The sequence below is a fragment of the Balaenoptera physalus genome, assembly GCF_965194825.1.
Source record: "Balaenoptera physalus genome assembly, chromosome: 6".
In the NCBI taxonomy this organism is placed as follows: domain Eukaryota; kingdom Metazoa; phylum Chordata; class Mammalia; order Artiodactyla; family Balaenopteridae; genus Balaenoptera; species Balaenoptera physalus.
In genome coordinates, this window is record NC_138885.1 from 106,842,372 (window position 1) to 106,857,204 (window position 14,833).

Genomic DNA, 14,833 nt, shown 5'->3' on the forward strand with positions numbered 1-14,833 from the left:
TCACAAGCACTGAAATTGAAACTGTGATTAAAAATCTTCCAGCAAACACAAGTCCAGGACCAGATGGCTTCACAGGGTGAATTCCATCAAACATTTAGAGAAGAGTTAACACCCATCCTTCTCAAACTCTTCCAAAAAATTTCAGAGGAAGGAACACGCCCAAACTCATTCTATGAGGCCACCATCACCCTGATACCAAAACCAGACAAAGATATGACAATAAAAGAAAATTACACACCAATATCACTGATGAATATAGATGCAAAATCCTCAACAAAACAGTAGCAAACAGAATCCAACAACATATTAAAAGGATCATACACCATGATCAAGTGGGATTTATCCCAGGGTTGCAAGGATTCTTCAATATATGCAAATCAATCAATGTGATACACCATATTAACAAATTGAAGAATAAAACAATATGATCATCTCAGTAGATGCAGAAAAAGCTTTTGACAAAATTCAACACCAATTTATGATAAAAACTCTCCAGAAAGTGGGCACAGAGGGAACCTACCTCACATAATAAAGGCCATATATGACAAACCCACAGCAAACATCATTTTCAATAGTGAAAAACTGAAAGCATTTTCTCCAAGATCAGGAACAAGACAAGGATTTCCACTCTCGCCACTGTTATTCAACATAGTTTTGGAAGTCCTAGTCACGGCAATCAGAGAAGTAAAAAAAAAAATAAAAGGAATACAAATTGGAAAAGAAGAAGTAAAACTGTCACTGTTTGCAGATGACATGATACTATACATAGAGAATCCTAAATATGCCACCAGAAAACTACTAGAGCTAATCAATGAATTTGGTAAAATTGCAGGATACAAAATTAATGCACGGAAATCTCTTGCATTCCTATACACTGACAATGAAAGATTAGAAAGAGAAATTAAGGAAACAATCCCATACAACATTGCAAGAAAAAGAATAAAATACCTAGGAATAAACCTACCTAAGGAGGTAAAAACCTGTACTCAGGAAACAATAAGACACTGATGAAAGTATCAAAGATGACACAAACAGATGGAGAGAAATACCATGTTCTTGGATTAGAAGAATCAATATTATGAAAATGACTATAATACCCAAAGCAATCTACAGATTCAATGCAATCCCTATCAAATTACCAGTGGCATTTTTTACAGAACTAGAACAAAAAATCTTAAAATTTGTATGGAGACACAAAAGACCCTGAAGAGCCAAAGCAGTCTTGAGGGGAAAAAAACAAAGCTGGAGGAATCAGACTCCCTGACTTCAGACTATATTACGAAACTACAGTAATCAAGACAATATGGTACTGGCACAAAAACAGAAATATAGATCAATGGAACAGGGTAGACAGCCCAGAGATAAGCCCACGCACCTATGGTCAACTAATCTGTGACAAAGGAGGCAAGGATATACAATGGAGAAAAGACAGCCTCTTCAATAATTGGTGCTGGGAAAACTGGACAGCTACATGTAAAAGAATGAAATTAGAACACTCCCTAACACCATACACAAAAGTAAACTCAGAATGGATTAGAGACCTAAATTTAAGGCCAGACACTATAAAACTCTTAGAGGGGAACATAGGAAGGACACTCTAGAGTAATGGAAATAAAAACAAAACAAAACAAAAAGGGACCTAATGAAACTTAAAAGCTTTTGCACAGCAAAGGAAACTACAAACAAGGTGAAAAGACAACCCTCAGAATTGGAGAAAATCTTTGCAAATGAATCAATGGACAAAAGATTAATCTCCAAAATATAAAAACAGCTCATGCAGCTCAATATTAAAAAAACAAACAACCCAATCAAAAAATGGGCAGAAGACCTAAATAAACATTTCTCCAAAGAAGACATATACATGTCCAGGAAGCACATGAAAAGTTGCTCAACATCGCTAATTATTAGAGAAATGCAAATCAAAACTACAATGAGGTATCACCTCACGCCAGTTAGAATGGGCATCATCAGAAAATCTACAAACAACAAATGCTGGAGAGGGTGTGGAGAAAAGGGAACCCTCTTGCACTGTTGGTGGGAATGTAAATTGATACAGCCACTATGGAGAACAGGATGGATGTTCCTTAAAACCTAAAAATAGAATTCCCATATGATCCAGCAATCCCACTACTGGGCATATACCCAGAGAAAACCATAATTCAAAAAGACACATGCGCCCCAATGTTTATTGCAGCACTATTTACAATAGCCAGGTCATGGAAGCAACCTAAATGCCCATCGACAGCTGAATGGATAAAGCAGATGTGGTACATATATACAATGGAATATTACTCAGCCATAAAAAGCAACGAAATTGAGTCATTTGTTGAGACATGGTTGGATCTAGAGACTGTCATACAGAGTGAAGTAAGTCAGAAAGAGAAAAACAAATATCGTATATTAACGCATGTATGCGGAACCTAGAAAAATGGTACAAGTGAACTGGTTTGCAGGGCAGAAATTGAGACACAGATGTAGAGAACAAATGTATGGACACCAAGGGGGGAAAGCCGTGGGGGGGGTGGGGATGGTGGTGTGCTGAATTGGGTGATTGGGATTGACATGTATACACTGATGTGTATAAAATTGATGACTAATAAGAACCTGCTGTATAAAAAAAAAATTAAATAAAATTTAAAAATTAAAAAAAAAACAAAACACATGCACCCCAAGGTTCATTGCAGCACTATTTACAATAGCCAGGACATGGAAACAACCTAAATGCCCATTGACAGATGAATGGATAAGAAGATGTGGTACATATATACAATGGAATATTACTCTGCCATAAAAAGGAGTGAAATTGGGTCATTTGTAGAGACGTGGATTGATCTAGAGACTGTCATACAGAGTGAAGTAAGTCAGAAAGAGAAAAACAAATATCATATATTAACACATATATGTGGAATCTAGAAAAATGATACAGATGAACAGGTTTGTAATGCAGAAACAGAGACACAAATGCAGAGAACAAACGTATGAAAACCAAGGGGGGAAAGTGGCGGGGGTGGTGGTGGTGGTGGGATGAATTGGGAGATTGGGATTGACATATATACACTAATATGTATAAAATAGATAACTAATAGGGACCTGATGTATAAAAAAATAAATCAATTAAAATTCAAAAAAATAAAAAGAGGCCATATGGGAAAAATAAAAAATAGACAAGCACAAACTGAGAGAAGTTGGCAGTGGGGCAGCCATAAGGGGTGTGCTGCTTGGTCTTCCTTCAAGAGAGAAGCACCCACCAGGTGTGTGATTGGCTGAAAGCTGGTAGATGCAATGCCTTCAAGATCCACCAGTGTTCAAGCCAAGTCCGTGTTCTCCCTGGCCCGATCCCTGCTAGTGACTGAGCATGGTGGGGCAACCTAAGCTGAGCCATTCCTGCCCAGTGTTAGTCTCCTTTTAAAGAAAAACTTTCTTCTGGGGCTCCCCATTAGCTTGGCCAAGACCTTTCAGAACTGCCTGCAGAAGCAGGCTCTTCCTACTCAATCCTCCTCTCTTTTCTCCCATCACAGGTATCAAGAGCTGCACTGGGGTTTGAAGATTCTTCCCAACCACTCCTGCTCCTTTCCCCATTACCCTTCAGAAGCATTGACCCCCAATAATTGTCTTGCACTTCTAATTCCCTCTTGCTGTCTGTTTCTTGAAGGACCTGAACAGACATAACCTATAAATAACAGAGGACTAGTATCCAGAATGTATATGTAAAAACAAACAAACTACAGATTGATGAGATAAAAACAAATAACTCAATAGAAAATTAGGCAAAAGATACAAACAGGCAATCCACAGAAAAAATCTAAAAAGCCAATGAATACGCGAAAAGATGCGTGCTCTCACTAGTAGTCAGGGAAATGTAAATTACAAGAAACCAGATACCATTTCATACCCATAAGATTGGTAAAAACCAAAATAAATAAATAAACGAACAAACAAACGAACCAAAAAAACCAAAAACATTTGCTGAAGTATTGGGGAAGATGTGGAGCAAGAGGAACCTGTGTTGTTGGTGGGAGGGTGAATTCGTGCGACCACGTTGCACAGTTTAGTAGTTACTCATTTAGTAAAGGTGAGGGGACTTCCCTGGTGGCACAGTGGTTAAGAATCCGCCTACCAATGCAGGAGACACGGGTTTGATCCCTGGTCTGGGAAGATCCCACATGCTGTGGAGCAACTAAGCCCATGCTCCAAAACTACTGAGTGTGCGCTCTAGAGTCTGTGCTCTGCAACAAGAGAAGCCACCGTAATGAGAAGCCTGTGCACTGCAATGAAGAGTAGCCCCTTCTCACTGCAACTAGAGAAAGCCTGGGCATAGCAACGAAACCCCAAAGCAGCCAATAAATAAATAAATAAATAAATAAATAAATACATTTATTAAAAAAAACAAAAGATGAGGAAGTACTTACCCATCTTTAGAGACTTTCCCACATGTGCATAATGAGACATACAGAAGAATACATTGCAGTATTATTTGAAAGAGGAAAAGAACCTAGAACAATCTAAATGTCCAGCAAGAGAAAAATGGATGAATACATTGTGAAACAGCTATGGAATATCATACAGCTGTGAAAACAAATAAACCACAGCAAAAATTTCCACATGGAATGAAATGAAAAATGACTTTCAGCTGTGAAAAGTCCTAATAATGTATACTTTATTTATTTTGAAAAGTTAAAAAAAAAGGAAGAGAGACTTGTTTATCCTCTGATCTACAGGAAGTAAGTTGACAAGTGCTTTTGATGTGATTTGTCTTGGCCACACTAACTGCTGAAGGAGACTAATTATGATTTTGTAAATCTTTCATCTATTAAAAACAGATGGAAAAGTGAAAAAAAAAAAGGTCCTGGAGGGATCCATTTTTACCTCTAATGACAATTAGAAAAAGAATCCAACCATCCAACCAAAAAGTTGTTATACTAAATGTCAAAGACTGTCAGAGCTTAGTTCCTGTGTGCCCTGTACTATGCTGATATTCACATGATCACATTTAATCTTCACCACCACCCTATGAATTTGGTACAGTAATTCTTCCCACTTTGTAGGTGAAAAGAATGAAGGTCTGTTAGGACTGTTATCCCTAGGGCTAGTTGAGGCTGTATGGTTGGCCAGTTTGGGTCTGTGCCTACTCCTCTCTACACTGTTAGCTTCAGTAGGTGTTACTGGCTTCAGCCTGGTGGTCCTGTTGATGCAGAGGATGGGGACCTCTTATATCACCTATCCCAACTTTTCCCTTAGCCATGGGGTCAAGAGTAAGAACTGCCTTACTCTTGACCCCATGGTCAAGAGTTCTTACTCTTGAATGGCAGTTCATACTCAGGAACAGCCTCCTTAGCATAGGCAGTTCCCCCAGAAAGCTAGAATTGAGAGGGCTGCCAAAGGGGTTTTGCTTTATTTATCTTTTAGTTTCTCCTCCTACAAGGAGCCCCAACACCTAGGCTTTTAAAAGCTCCAAGAGTGAGTGGAAGTTGCCAGGGGTGGGAATATGTGTAGGTAGCAAGAGTTTCCTCTACTGGCAGCTGCTGCCAGCTTTGATAACTTTCCTTCTCCACAGATGGGAGCCTTCTTAACTCACATCATGGTTAGCAGGAGAAGAAATGGGGTGGGGAGGACCAAGGTAGAAGCCAGCAGGATGTGATGGGCCAGAAGTGTAGGGAAGAGGGATTGGGTTCACCAGGGACATTTGAGAGCTGAAGTTACCAACAGCGATCAAGAGTGTGGACTTTCTGGATACCTACCCTGACTCCACCTCTCAGTAGAAGTGTTTACTTAACATTATCATTGTTAGCTTCATTTTTCTCATTAGTAAAACGTAAATAAATATAAAAGCTCTTACCTTATAGGGTTGTTGTGAGTATACTTATACTGAGTATAATTATATACCTGTTTTGAGTCAAAACAGGTAGAGCACGTAGGACAGTGTCCAGTAAGTGCTCAATAAATGTGATCTATTGTTAGTAATACTATTGTTAAAATCTTTTGGAAAGGAAATGGAGCAAAAGAGCATGTCTGCCTTCATGGTATGTGCCAGAGAAGTAAAAAGGGGAGGGAGAGAGCCATAGGATTACCAGATTTGGAAAATAAAAATACAGACTCTGAGTTTAATTTAAATTTCAGATAAACGACAAATATATATATATCTTTACATTCATATAAACATATACATATTTATTTAGTATAAGTATGATCCATGCCTTGTTTTTTATCTACAATACAAATTTCACTCTGCTGTATTTTACCTGGCAATTCTATGGGGGTCAGGGAAGGAGGGGAAGGAAAATGAAATCTCTATTTATACCTAGAAGAAAACTTTGATGCATTAACAGCAGTATTCCATCCAACCCGCCTTCTCGTGTTATGTTTCCAAAGGATTGAGGGCCAGACAAGGAAATCTCTCTCTCCAGCCTCTGCCTGGTTCCAATAGCTGGGACCAGGCAGCCATTTGACTGCATTAATCTGCCCCATGAAACCGGAGCCTATGTTTGCTGGTTATTAAGCTACCCTGCCTCCATCCCACCCCACCCCCTTCCCCAAACACACAGGCACACAAACACACAAAGGCCTTGGCTAGAGGTGGAGAGGTTAAGGGGGAGAAGGGGTGGGGAAAGGATTAGAGTCTTATCAAAATAGACTCTGCAGAGATCCTTCCAGGATAGGCATCACTCTTCATGTTTGTGGCCTGGGGCCAGGCCGGGGGTGGATGGGAAAACACCAGCTGGCTAGGGAAGGAGTGGTCCCTTGAGGGTGGAGGCTTTGCCAGGTGTTTTGGGGATGGGAGGGACTCTTCTCCTCCCTTCACAGGGCCCTCTGCCCCACCTAACTCTTTTTCTGGACTTCTTTTTTTCTCTTTTTGGTCAGACTGTTATTTTCCAGGCATCAGGTAGCAAGAGCTCCTTCAGCCAGGATATTAATATTGCTTGGACTCTTGCATGGGATTCACCCACGTCTGAGAGAGGCAGAAGGCCCTCCTGGGGTAGGCAAGTTGGCAGGTCTGGGGCCAGAGACCTGCTGCTTTGGGAAGCTCTTCCCCTTGGGAGCCATCTTATCCTCTCCCCTGCTTTCATGTCTGGATTGCTCTAAACCAATTCAAGGACAATAGGAAGAAAATATTTCATATATACTTCAAGATCACAAGTTATCCTGGCTCTCAACACTGAGAGCAAACTTCTATCTAAAGTTCATCCACATCTTTTGGCTGTATTGAGAGGTCTCTCTCCTACCCCTTTCATTGGTCTTTGTTCTCACAGATTTTTTCTACTTCCTTTTTGTTTCTCACGTCTACCTATCAGTAAAGGAGAAAAAAAAAAGTCAGAGTGGATCATTTAAGAACAGCCTGTCATGAGGTATAGAAGGACTTTCTATGCATGACATCAGGGAAGAAATCCACAAGGGCAGAAATTGATAGATATGATTCTATAAACACTGAAGAATTGTATGTCTCAAAATTACGTAAAAAACACACCCAGGAAATATTTATTACATATATCCTGTATATAAAGAGCTCTTACAAATCAATAACAAAGAGAAACATGTATAACTAAGGAAGAAATTTAAATGGCCAATAAATATACATAGAAAAGATGTCAACCTGAGTGGCAACAAAGAAGACAGTTTCTCAAATTGAAATAGGAATAGGATGTTACTCTTCTGTGTCTAAAAAAGTGGCAAAATTATCTTTAAAAAAAGATAACAAGAATGAGGAGAAACTGGAACTTTCAAGCACTGTAAATTGCAGTGTTAAAATGTGCAGTATTATGGGAGGATAATGAGACAACACAAATCAAGAAACAAAAATGTTCCTACCCTTTGAGCCAGTTATTCTACTTCCAGTAATCTTTCTAAGAAAATAATTAATGTTTTATGTCAAGATATAGCTATGAGGATGTTTATCACAACACTGCTTATAATAAGAAAAAACTTGAAACTTGAAATTGATGTCCAGTAATTGTTTTCATGAATTATGATACATGGATTATTGAATTCTGTAGACATTTAAGCTCATGATGTAAGATCATGGTTTTTAAGCAATTCTCCATGGAGTCCTCTGGAGTGAGATTTGGGGTTCTAGGTTTCTTATCCCTGATGGGTATTTTTCTGCTTTATATACTAGACTTTCATGTAAGATTTAATCTGAGCCAAGAATTCATAGTTCAAAATTGTTTAAGAACGACTCTTAAAGAAGAACATTTAGGGAGTTGCCAGATATCTTTTGCTTGCCCTCCCAGATCCACTCTCTTACCTTAGAGAAGATATATTTTGACAACTATATCTTCTATTTGAATTGTAGAACTTTTTGAAATATTGAAGAAATCTGTGTGTACTCCAATAAAGTCTAAGTATATTTTTGCTCCATGAGTTTTTTCGTTTGGTAAGAACACTGTTTTTACCAGATATTGTTCTTTACCAAAATTTGTATTCACGTTGCCGTTACCAAAACAACGAATTTTATCTTCAGTGTTGGATCTTTTAATTGAATTTAAAGTATTTACAACCATGTCAGATTAAATTTTCAAAAGCTTTAGTTTGATTCTATGAAGAGAATAAAAAAATTGAGACTTTTTTTTCAATTCAGATCATTCATTTCCTATTTGACTCATCTAAAGACACTGAAACAAAAATGGCACTATTTAACTGTTTACCAGGTTCATTATCAGCTTATAGAGTCAACGGATTAACAGACGCTATTTCACTTTTTGTTCATATATAGAAATTCTGGAATTAAAAATGAGCAAAATTACGTTGGGAGAACACTCATTTGATCAAAATGCAAAGTCATGAAGAGCCATGGTTCACAGAGATGTAAATGTACTTTCTGCAGCTGAATGTGTAACATTATTGTTTTGAGTCATGGTCTTTAAAAAAATACTTCTTAATGAAATAGATAATGCAGATTATTTTACACCCAAACGAAATGACAAAGCTACTGTATAGAATGTTCCAATGCTTGGTGTATATTTCCTGCACATGTTGTGTGTATATTTAATCTATAATTTCCCACCCTTCTTAACAATCTTGCTGACTGCTTTTTAGTACCTGTGAGCTTTTTTTTTTTTTTTTTTTTTTGCTTTACATATATTTGTTACTTTTTTTTTTTTGACGTCTTTATTGGAGTATAATTGCTTTACAATGGTGTGTTAGTTTCTGCAGTATAACAAAGTGAATCAGCTGCACATATACATATATCCCCATATCCCCTCCCTCTTGTGTCTCCCTCCCACCCTCCCTATCCCACCCCTCTAGGTGGTCACAAAGCACTGAGCTGATCTCCCTGTGCTATGTGGCTGCTTCCCACTAGCTATCTATTTTACATTTGGGAGTGTATATATGTCCATGCCACTCTCTCACTTCGTCCCAGCTTACTCTTCCCCCTCCCCAGGTCCTCCTCAAGTACATTCTCTATGTCTGTATATTTATTCCTGTCCTGCCCCTAGGTTCTTCAGACCTTTTATTTTTTTTCTGGATTCCATATATATGTGTTAGCGTACGGTATTTGTTTTTCTCTTTCTGACTTACTTCACTCTGTATGACAGACTCTAGGTCCATCCACCTCACTACAAATAACTCAATTTCATTTCTTTTTATGGCTGAGTAATATTCCATTGTATATATGTGCCACATCTTCTTTATCCATTCATCTGTCAGTGGACACTTAGGTTACTTCCTTGTCCTGGCTATTGTAAATAGTGCTGCAATGAACATTGTAGTACATGACTCTTTTTTTTCTTTAAACATCTTTATTGGAGTACAATTTCTTTACAATGGTGTGTTAGTTTCTGCTTTACAACAAAGTGAATCAGTTATACATATACATATATCCCCATATTTCTTCCCTCTTGCATCTCCCTCCCTCCAACACTCCCTATCCCACCCCTCTAGGTGGTCACAAAGCACCGAGTTGATCTCCCTGTGCTATGTGGCTGCTTCCCACTAGCTATCTATTTTACATTTGGTAGTGTACATATGTCCATGCTACTCTCTCACTTTGTCCCAGCTTACCCTTCCCCATCCCTGTGTCCTCAAGTCCTTTATCTAGTAGGTTTGTGTCTTTATTCCCATCTTGCCCCTAGGTTCTTCATGACCATTTGTTTTAGATTCCATATATGTGTGTTAGCATATGGTATTTGTTTTTCTCTTTCTGACTTACTTCACTCTGTATGACAGACTCTAGGTCCATCCACCTCACTACAAATAACTCAATTTCATTTCTTTTTATGGCTGAGTAATATTCCATTGTATATATGTGCCACATCTTCTTTATCCATTCATCTGTTGATGGACACTTAAGTTGCTTCCATGTCCTGGCTATTGTAAATAGAGCTGCAATGAACATTTTGGTACATGACTCTTTTTGAATTATGGTTTTCTTAGGGTATATGCCCAGTAGTGGGATTGCTGGGTCATATGGTAGTTTTATTTTTAGTTTTTTAAGGAACCTCCATACTGTTCTCCATAGTGGCTGTATCAATTTACATTCCCACCAACAGTGCAAGAGGGTTCCCTTTTCTCCACACCCTCTCCAGCATTTATTGTTTGTAGATTTTTTGATGATGGCCATTCTGACCGGTGTGAGATGATATCTCATTGTAGTTTTGATTTGCATTTCTCTAATGATTAATGATGTTGAGCATTCTTTCATGTGTTTTTTGGCAATCTGTATATCTTCTTTGAAGAAATGTCTATTTAGGTCTTCTGCACATTTTTGGATGGGGTTGTTTTTTTGATATTGAGCTGCATGAGCTGCTTGTATATTCTGGAGATTAATCCTTTGTCGGTTGCTTTGTTTGCAAATATTTTCTCCCATTCTTAGGGTTGTCTTTTCATCTTATTTGTGGTTTTCTTTGCTGTGCAAATGATTTTAAGTTTCACTATGTCCCATTTGTTCATTTTCATTTTTATTTCCATTTCTCTAGGAGGTGTGTCAAAAAGGATCTTACTGTGATTTATGTCATACAGTGTTCTGCCTATGTTTTCCTCTAAGACTTTTATAGTGTCTGGTCTTACATTTAGGTCTTTAATCCATTTTGAGTTTATTTTTGTGTATGGTGTTAGGAAGTGTTCTAATTTCATTCTTTTACATGTAGCTGTCCAGTTTTCCCAGAACCACTTATAGAAGAGGCTGTCTCTTCTCCATTGTATATTCTTGCTTCCTTTATCAAAGAAAAGGTGACCATATGTGTGTGGGTTTATCTCTGGGCTTTCTGTCCTGTTCCATAGATATATATTTCTGTTTTTGTGCCAGTACCATACTCTCTTGATAACTGTAGCTTTGTAGTATAGTGTGAAGTCAGGGAGCTTGATTTCTCTAGCTGTGATTTTCTTTCTCAAGATTGCTTTGGCTATTCGGGGTCTTTTGTGTTTCCATACAAATTGTGAAATTTTTGGTTCTAGTTCTGTGAAAAATGCCTTGGTAGTTTGATAGGGATGGCATTGAATCTGTAGATTGCTTTGGGTAGTATAGTCGTTTTCACAATGTTGATTCTTCCAATCCGAGAACATGGTATATCTCTCCAAGTGTTTGTATCATCTTTAATTTCTTTCATCAGCATCTTATATTTTTCTGCATACAGGTCTTTTGTCTCCTTAGGTAGGTTTATTCCTAGATATTTTATTCTTTTTGTTGCAATGGTAAATGGGAGTGTTGCCTTAATTTCTCTTTCAGATTTTTCATCATAAGTGTATAAGAAGCAAGAGATTTCTGTGCATTACTTTTGTATCCTGCTACTTTACCAAATTCATTGATTGGCTCTAGTAGTTTTCTGGTAGCATCTTTAGGATTCTCTATGTATAGTATCATGTCATCTGCAAACAGTGACAGCTTTACTTCTTCTTTTCCGTTTTGGATTCCTTTTATTTCTTTTTCTTCTCTGATTGCTGTGGCTAAAACTTCCAAAACTATGTTGAACAATAGTGGTGAGAGTGGGCATCCTTGTCTTCTTCCTGGAAATGGTTTCAGTTTTTCACCATTGAGAACGATGTTTGCTGTGGTTTCGTCATATATGGCCTTTATTATGTTGAGGTAAGTTCCCTCTATGCCTACTTTCTGGAGGGTTTTTTATTATAAATGGGTGTTCATTTTTGTCGAAAGCTTTTTCTGCATCTATTGAGGTGATCATAGGTTTTTTCTCCTTCAATTTGTTAATATGGTACATCACATTGATTGATTTGCATATATTGAAGAATCCTTGCATTCCTGGGATAAATCCCACTTGATCATGGTGTATGATCCTTTTAATGTGCTGTTGGATTCTGTTTGCTAGTATTTTGTTGAGGGCTTTGGCACCTATGTTCATCAGTGATATTGACCTGTAGTTTTCTTTCTTTGTGACATCTTTGTCTGGTTTTGGTATCAGGGTGATGGTGGACTTGTACAATGAGTTTGAGAACGTTCCTCTCTCTGCTATATTTTGGAAGAGTTTGAGAAGGATAGGTGTTAGCTCTTCTCTAAATGTTTGATAGAGTTCGCCTGTGAAGCCATCTGGTTCTGGGCTCTTGTTTGTTGGAAGGTTTTTAATCACAGTTTCAATTGCAGTGCTTGTGATGGGTCTGTTCATATTTTCTATTTCTTTCTGATTCAGTCTCGGAAGGTTGTGCTTTTTCAAGAATTTGTCCATTTCTTCCAGGTTGTCCATTTTATTGGCATATGGTTGCTTGTAGTAATCTCTCATGATCCTTTGTATTTCTGCAGTGTCAGTTTTTACTTCTCGTTTTTCATTTCTAATTCTGTTGATTTGAGTCTCCTCCCTTTTTTTCTTGATGAGTCTCGCTAATGGTTTATCAATTTTGTTTATCTTTTCAAAGAACCAGCTTTTAGTTTTATTGATTTTTGCTATCATTTCCTTCATTTCTTTTTCATTTATTTCTGATCTGATCTTTATGATTTCTTTCCCTTTATTAACTTTGGGGTTTTTTTGTTCTTCTTTCTCTAATTGCTTTAGGTGGAAGGTTAGGTTGTTTATTTGAGATTTTTCTTGTTTCTTGAGGTAGGATTTTATTGCTATAAACTTCCCTCTTAGAACTTCTTTTGCTGCATCCCATAGGTTTTGAGTCATCGTGTTTTCATTGTCATTTGTTTCTAGGTATTTTTTGATTTCCTCTTTGGTTTCTTCAGTGATCTCTTAGTTATTTAGTAGTGTATTGTTTCGCACCCATATGTTTGTATTTTTTACAGTTTTTCTCCTGATATCTAGTCTTATCGCACTGTGGTCTGAAAAGATACTTGATAAGATTTCAATTTTCTTAAATTTACCAAGGCTTGATTTGTGACCCAAGATATGATCTATTCTTGAGAATATTCCATGAGCACTTGAGAAGAAAGTGTATTCTGTTGTTTTTGGATGGAATGTCCTATAAATATCAATTAAGTCCATCTTTTTTAATGTGGCATTTAAGGTTTGTTTTTCCTTATTTATTTTCATTTTATTTGATCTGTCCATTGGTGAAAGTAGGGTGTTAAAGTCCCCTACTATGATTGTGTTACTGTCAATTTCTCCTTTTATGGCTGTTAGCATTTGCCTTATATATTGAGGTGCTCCTGTGTTGGGTGCATAAATATTTACAATTGTAATGTCTTCTTCTTGGATTGATCCCTTGATAATTATGTAGTGTCGTTCTTTGTCTCTTGTAATAGACTTTATTTTAAAGTCTATTTTGTCTGATATGAGAATTGCTACTCCAGCTTTCTTTTGATTTCCATTTGCATGGAATATCTTTTTCCATATCCTCACTTTCAGTCTGTATGTGTCCCTAGGTCTGAAATGGGTCTCCTCTAGACACCATATATATGGGTCTTGTTTTTGTATCCATTCAGCCAGTCTATGTCTTTTGGTTGGAGCATTTTATCCATTTACATTTAAGGTAGTTATTGATATGTATGTTCCTATTACCATTTTCTTAATTGTTTTGGGTTTGTTATTGTAGTTCTTTACCTTTTCTTGTGGAAAAGAGCAGGAAAAGACATTGTTTCCTCTCTAGAGAATTTCCTATAGCATCTGTTGTAAAGCTGGTTGGAATTCTATTAGCTTTTGTTTGTCTGTAAAGGTTTTAATTTCATTGTCAAACCTGAATGAGATCCTTGCTGGGTAGAGTAATCTTGGTTGTAGGTTTTTCCCTTTCATCACTTTAAATAGGTCCTGCCCCTCCTTTCTGGCTTGCAGAGTTTCTACTGAAGAATCAGCTGTTACCCTTACGGGGATTCCCTTGTATGTTATTTGTTGATTTTCCCTGCTGCTTTTAATATTTTTTCTTTGTATTTAATTTTTGATAGTTTGATTAATATGTGTCTTCGCCTGTTTCTCCTTGGATTTATCCTGTATGGGACTCTTTGTGCTTCCTGGACTTGATTCATTATTTCCTTTTCCATATTAGGGAAGTTTTCAACTATAATCTCTTCAAATATTTTTCAGCCCCTTTCTTTTTCTCTTCTTCTTCTGGAACCCCTAAAATTCGAATGTTGGTGTGTTTAATGTTGTCCCAGAGGTCTCTGAGACTCTCCTAAATTCTTTTCATTCTTTTTTCTTTATTCTGCTCTGAGGTAGTTATTTCCATTATTTTTTCTTCCAGGTCACTTATCCGTTCTTCTGCCTCAATTATTCTGCTATTGATTCTTTCTAGAGGGTTTTTAATTTCATTTATTGTGTTGTTCATAATTTTTTGTTTGCCGTTTAGTTCTTCTAGGTCCTTGTTAAACGTTTTTTGTATTTTCTCCATTCTATTTCCAAGATTTTGGATCATGTTTACTATCATTACTCTGAATTCTTTTTCAGGTAGACTACCTATTTCCTCTTCATTTGTTTGGTCTGGTGGGTTTTTACCTTGCTCCTTCATCTACTGTGTC